This window comes from Salminus brasiliensis, chromosome 4 (genome assembly GCF_030463535.1).
Source record: "Salminus brasiliensis chromosome 4, fSalBra1.hap2, whole genome shotgun sequence".
NCBI lineage: Eukaryota > Metazoa > Chordata > Actinopteri > Characiformes > Bryconidae > Salminus > Salminus brasiliensis.
The window spans coordinates 1,190,785-1,198,440 of NC_132881.1; positions in this window are offsets into that span (position 1 = coordinate 1,190,785).

The following is a 7,656-nucleotide window of genomic DNA, read 5'->3' on the forward strand; positions in this document are numbered from 1 at the left end:
AGTGGAGCACCAGAACACCAGGTGAGTCTTACCCATATTACCCAGCTCAGACTCCAGTTTACTCCCCGAGACCCGAGCTTCTCCACACACAGGCCTGGACCTTCAGCCCTGATTCTACATTTAGTCACTGCACACCAGAACACACGGGGTTAAAGTGGCCCAGCAGCACTGGGCTACAGTCACATCTACATTTCTGCCAATAATCAATCATCAATAATGACATTTACACACACTCTAGTGCAGAGCTGTCCAATCTGATCCACAGCGCCGCTGGAGAGAGAGAGAGAGAGAGAGAGAGAGAGAGAGAGAGAGAGAGAGAAAAGAGAGAGAGAAAAGAGAGAGAGAAAAAAGAGAGAGAGAGAGAGAGAGAGAGAGAGAGACAGAGAGAGAGAAAAGAGAGAGAGAGAGAGAGAGAGAGAGAGAAATAGAGAGAAAAGAGAGAGAGAGAGAGACAGAGAGAGAGAGAGAGAGAGGAGAGAGAGAGAGAAATAGAGAGAGAGAAATAGAGAGAAAAGAGAGAGAGAGAGAGACAGAGAGAGAGAGAGAGAGAGAGAGGAGAGAGAGAGAGAAATAGAGAGAGAGAAATAGAGAGAAAGAGAGAGAGAGAGACAGAGAGACAGAGAGAGAGAGAGAGAGAGACAGAGAGAGAAGAGAGACAGAGAGAGAAGAGAGACAGAGAGAGAGAGAAGAGAGAGAGACAGAGAGAGAGAGAGAGAGAAGAGAGAGAGACAGAGAGAGACAGAGAGACAGAGAGAGAGAGAGACAGAGAGAGACAGAGAGAGAGAGACAGAGACAGAGAGAGAGAAAGAGAGAGAGAGACAGAGAGAGAGAGAAGAGAGAGGAGAGAGAGAGAGACAGAGAGAGAGACAGAGAGAGAGACAGAGAGAGAGAGAGAGGAGAGAGAGACAGAGAGAGAGAGAGAGAGAGACAGAGAGAGAAGAGAGAGGAGAGAGAGAGAGACAGAGACAGAGAGAGAGAGAGAGAGAGAGACAGAGAGAGAGAGAAAAGAGAGAGAGAGACAGACAGACAGAGAGAGAGAGATAGAAATCGCTGAAATCAATAAGGGAAAATGTGCTGGTCTCATAGCAGATTGACAGTGTATAGTGTGTGTGTGTGTGTGTGTGTGTGTGTGTGTGTGTTGCCTTCCATGCGTCCTTGCTTCCTTAAACATCACCATGGTTACGGCTGTTGCCATGCGCCTGTTCACACTGCTGGTTAAAAACACAAGCACGTGCCGCTATACTTGACACACCCCTCTCTCTCAATGTCTCTTTGTCCTCATGTCCATCCGTCCGTCATCGTCCTCACACTCGGGCTGCAGCTCGACACACACACACACACACACAGTGTCCAAATGTTTGTGGACACCCCTTCTAATAGCTACATGTGTATGGACGATAGACTAAAAAAAACAAATGGGTCGATGGATGGATGATGGGTGGATTAAGAAGTAGGTGGATGTCTAATTGATGGGTTGGTGATGTAGCAATGGCAGATTTAAAAAAAATGGATGGATAGAAGTATAGGTGGGCGGGTGAATAGATGGATGGATGGGTAATGGATGGATGAGTGATGGGCGATGGCTGGATTGTTAGTGGATGAGGTCGGATGCAGGGTGGATGGATGGTGGGACAGAGGAGTAGGTGGATGATGGATGGATGGATGGATGGATAAAAAAGCGGGTGGATGGAGATATGCATGAGTGGGCGGGTGGATGGACGGATGAATAGCTGGATGGGTGATGGATTAATGAAAGGATGCATGGATGGGAAGAGGAATGGATGGGTAAATAAAAGGATGGATGGGTGGTTGGAGGGTTGGATGGATGATTGCCACCATTGGTCGCCATCAACATCCATGTTTGTTAGACCAGACCACTTCAATTACCGTCACCATTAAGGACAATTAGCCGGTGACATTTCAGAGACCAGCGCTGAATTGTTCCTCAGAAGCTACATCTGACCTCTGGCTGTTCTGCCCACAGTGTCCGTCTGTCCTTCTTCTCCTACCTGTCGCTCACACTGAGACAAACTTCACTGACCACGAGCTGCAGCGTTGCCAGGCCCCAAAAGATCGGACACTCGTCCTGTTCTCAGGAAGTCCTGATACTGTAGCGGTTTACCGTGATCATTTTTCACAGCTATTGTGTGTCAATAAGATCTCCAGCATAACTGACTTCATTTAATACGCTAGATTGACAAAAGTATTGGGACACCAGTTCTTCCATCATAGTTTCTTCAGAAATCAAGGCTATTAAAAAGAGCTGATCCTGCTTTTATTGGAGTAACTGTCTCTACTGTCCAGAGAAGAAGACTTTCTCCTAGGTTTTGGAGCAGCATTGCTGTAAGGACTTGATTGTATCAGCAACAAGAGCACCACCCAACCTCACCCCCCCCCCTTAACTAATTTCAAAAGCACTGGATGGAGCACCACCAGTTCCACTGCTCCACAGCTCTTATGCAAAAGACCTTGTATCTCCAAACAGCAGCTTTTTTCAATGGACGTGTATTTAATATCATTTGATTTCATTGCTCATTTTGGAGCATTTCTATTGGTCTGTTCATCATGGAATTGAAACACTGCAAGATTTACATTATGGACAAAAGGGAAAACTGCAAAAACAAACAAAAAAAGGAGATATGAGGTTTTAACATCAACAACGATATTTATAATAATCTATAACACCCCCCCACTCCCTCTCGTGGATATTTTCAGATTCGGAGAGAATTAAGAGCTTCTTCCGAGCTGTTTAGCGAGTCAGCCTCTTCTCAGGTTGCCATAGAAACGCTCAGCGTTCTGCTGTCATGGCCTGGAGAAGGAAAACTAAACTGTAGCCGTCGACTCAAAATAAAGATGCAGATCATTTCAATGACACGCATCTGGCCGTCTATCTATAGACGTCTGTCCGTCTGAGTATCCAGGTGGACGTCCTGCTGCCTATCGACACCAAGAGGTCGTCATTAGGCCAGCTTTTATATCCGAGGAGGGGGGGCTTCAGTTCTCATCACTGAAGTGAGAGATGAAATAGACCCAGACAAAACTGAGACATGTTTATAAAGCCCACCTGTTCCAGGGTCCTATTGTTTCTCTCTCTCTCTCACACACAGTGATGCACAAGAGCATCACAGGAAGGTTTCCAAGGTAACAGGCTTCCCACATTATGATAAATGAGAGCGGGGGGGGGGGGTGAGAGAAGAGCGAACAGCAGACCAGGTGACAGAGAGGGAAACAGAAAGGTGGAAGGAAGAGAGACAAGAGAGAGCAGAAATGGAGAGAAAATGGAGAGTAATGGAGAGAGCGAGAGAGTGTGCGAGAGAGAGAGAGAGAGAGCAGAGATATATGAATATTTCATGTTGAATAGTAGCTGAATATTTCATGCAGCCAGAATTGCATGAGCAGCACACTGTCCCACACTCATCACCCTCTGTCCTCTAAACTCTCATCACTTTCCATCCGCTACACACATCACAGCCGATCCACTCGACACTCATCACCACCCATACACTAACCACTCACTGTCGATGGTCCACTAGACACTAATCACCGTCCATCAACTACACACACCTCACCGACAGTCCACAAGACACTCCTCACCGTCCATCAACTATGCACTCATCACCATCAGCTATGCATTCATCTCTGACAATCCACTAGACACTCATCACCATCCATGAAGTACAAACTTATCATCGTTGGTCCACTAGACACTCATCACCATCAACTACGCATTCATTACTGCTGATACTGAACACTCACCACTTTCGGTCCACTAGACACTCATCACCATCAACTATGCACTTATCACCATTCATCAAGTACGCACTTATCAACGGTGGTCCACCAGACACTTATCACCATCAACTACACATTAATCCCCTTCGATCCACTAGACACCAATCACCATTGACTATGCCCTCATTACCATCAACTATGCACTCATCACCATCCATCAAGTACGTACTTATCACCGGTGGTCCACTAGACACTCATCACCATCAACTACACATTAATCCCCTTCTGTCCACTAGACACTAATCACCATCAACTATGCATTCATTACCGTCAATCTACTAGACACTCATCACCAACAACTGCATATTCATCCTCTTTAGTCGACTGAACACTCACCACTGTTGGTCCGCTAGTCACAATCAACTAAGCACTCCAACATCAGCAATTAATCATTGAAGATCCACCAGACACTCATCACCGTAAGTCCTATAGACACATCATGGATGGACAGAAGGACAGACAGAGATAGATGGACAGAGGTGTGTAAAGAAACCGGGAGAGACGAATGGATGCATGGGGAGATGGACAGATGGTGGAAGGACAGACAGAAGCATGGATAGATAGTCTGGATGGACAAACATAATGGATGGCTGGACGGGGTAATGGATGGATGAAGGGATGGATGCGTAAAAGGCATGGATGAGATTAGCTGGATAGGTGGAAGGATGCACAGACGGATGGACAGATGGATGGACGAGGACGAGGAGCTTTCGGGTGACTTTGAGAGAAACCAACATTTGAGTCAGACAATCTGGGTCAGAGCCAAACCTACCAGTCATTCAGAGCTATTTATTATTCATGACCTCAGAGAGCGAGAGAGCGAGCGAGAGAGAGCTGTAACAGTATGACAGCAGTTCTACATCCAGAACCTGATCATTCACTCCCTCTTCTTTTATCTGCCTCCACTTGAAGAAACACTTCAATGAGGAATCAAATCTACACAGTTTAACCTCCCTTGGTGTCTGATGTCTGAGGCTTCAGATCGGTGATATTTGTAGGCCTTCAAGCAGGAACTGCATGATCTCCAGGTCCTGCAACAACAATTTTAATAAGCTTTCAATCGAGACATTAATGGCTTTGACCATTCTGAGGTAGACCTGCCTGTGTGCTTTGGGTCATTGTCTTGTTGCGTGACCCAACTGCACTTCAGCTTCAGCTCAAAGATGGATGGCCTGAGATTGGCCAAGATCCCTTAAGATTCTCTGGTATAGAGCAGAATTCATAGCTCCCTCGATGGTGGCAAGACATCCAGGTCCTGATGCAGGGGACCCATCACACTACCAGTGTTGGGAGGACTTTCTCCATTTGGACAGTTTGGCTCTGAAGCTAAAGCCTCAGAATCACCTTGCAACCAGGCTGATAGGTGTCCACAATCACAATCCTGGTGTCTCCTGACTGGACAAGCTGTTTGCTGCCAAGTTCACTCTGAAAGGCCCAAAGAATAGATTTAGATTGGACAGGACTGGCTCAAATCAGGGCTAGTCATTAGCTGAAGTTCTCACTGATCTTGGTTGGACATTTCTCTTTGGTGGCATTAGCTGTGGGACAGACTCCTCCTCATAATCTGATCACCAAACAAGCCAAATCTTTCACCCCAGACAACCCCGGTAGCGCACGACTCCCACACACCAGCAACACGTCAATCAGGAACTAATTATAAACTAGAGAGGGGCAGCCAAGTCCAGCCATCGACTGTCTGGTGAGGTGCCACGGTGGAACCTGAAACAGAAAGGGTGCTGGAGCGGGAGAAACAACGAATGAAGCCCAAGGATGAAGAACAGCTGCATTTGTCCATCCATCCATCCATCATCTGTCCATCCTTCCTTTCATCCATCTATTATCTGTCCCTTCTTCCTTTCATCCATCCATCATCTATCCATCCTTCCTTTCATCCATCTATCATCCGTCCTTCCTTCCTTTCATCCATCTATCATCCGTCCTTCCTTCCTTTCATCCATCTATCATCCGTCCTTTTTTCCTTTCATCCATCTATCATCCGTCCTTCTTTCCTTTAATCCATCTATCTGTCCATCAATCATCTACCCTTTGACTGTCCTTCCATCCATTCATCATCTGTCCGTCCTTCCTTCCTTTCATCCATCCATCATCTGTTCATCCTTCCTTTCCTCCATCCATCAATCATCTACCCTTTGACTGTCCTTCCTTACTTTCATCCATCACCTGTCCATCCTTACCTTCATCCATCTATCTGTCTGTCCTTCAATTATCTAGCCTTTGACTGTCCTTAATAAGGTCACATGGTAAAAATTGACCTGCTTTAAATTATCCAGACATCCTGGAAGATCTGAGGCTCTTCAGCTCACACAATTAAAACAACTCATTTGCATATTTCACCCAGCATCAGTATCACAGTAATGACACAAATTAAAATCAAGGCTCACTCATCACAAGGGCTGTCCAAAAACTTCTGGACAGTAGTGAATATGGTGCAGATCTATTGAACAGTGAGTTTAAATAAATGTGCTTCTATTCTGACTCACACTCAGAGGCTGCCTGACCAAGCGCATCACAGCCCTGTCAATACTATTGATCCTGGCAGCACTTCCGCAACACACACACACACACTCGCGGACACACACACACACGCAAATCCCACTAAGAACACATCTGAAGGGGGATTACCAAATAATCCCACTCCACTGTGTTCCTGCACTGCTGGATACAACTTTAACATAAAGTGGGGACTGACCAATAGGAAAACCACTTACTGCCACTCATACTGGACAATCTGACCCATGGCCTTTAAGGACCATTCAAACTCTGTTTTTGTGACATATTTACTATTCGGCCTACAGCACCATTCTCTCACACTAAAGCTAGAAAGAGGGTTTTAGACTGGACTACTTCATGAAAGTGCCACTCAACAGATCAGCCAATCAGAACAGAAGTCGTTTACATAAGATCTGCATTTCTGTAATTTTCCACTTTCCTCCATAATGTGAATCTGCCAGTTGTTCTTTATACGGACTCAGGAGTCTGTTAGCTAGTGCAGTGGAGCCCGGGACCCGGCCCTTTCGGCAGAACCAGACTGGTGGGTCTTCTCTAATCAGTGCCTTAAGATAAGCTGTTACACAAGCTTCAGTACTGGACTACCTTTTGTCCAAGACGCCACCTGCCTGTAGCATGTAATAAGCTGACCATTAACCCAAACAGACTCAGCTCGCAGTTCATGTTACCCTGTTAGAGCTCATTAGCACAGAATGTCCTCACTCAGTCATTCCTGTTAGAGCAGGAGAGCCTAGAAGAGCAGACCAGGACACGGATTACTGCCCCCGCCACAACCCCACAGGAAGCCTCCAGCGACGGATGCAATGTAAAAACTCTAGGTAACTCACAGAAAGTTCTTCACCTAATGGTGATGAAGACGCTGCCTGATGCCTGAGACACGGTTCTACCAGAGTTCTGAGAAGAGCTCGGCTCTAGAACCTGCTTTTAAAATCAGATCATTAAAATGGTGGAGGGATACATGCTGCAGGGTGTAGTGCGGCTACAGAAAGTAGTCCCTAAAGAGAACTGCATTAGTTCAGATTCTCTATTTACTATTTTACCTTCATCATCATCATCATCATTCCATATAAAAGTCAGAAGACTTGTGTAGCTTCACTGGTGGGTTTGGATAGGAAATAAATTATGGGCTATGTCTAAGTTGTAGTCATGGCGACCGACACCTGGTTCCATTCAGTGGGTAAGTTTCTCTACAGCGAAGGTCAGTTTCACACCAAACCCGACTCTGAAACTCTTCTCACAGTCTGAGTTCTGGGTAGAGGTCAGAGGAAGGGGGGTGGGGTTATTACGGTTATTATGACCAATAAAAACAAACAACAAATAAATAAGTTATTCAAA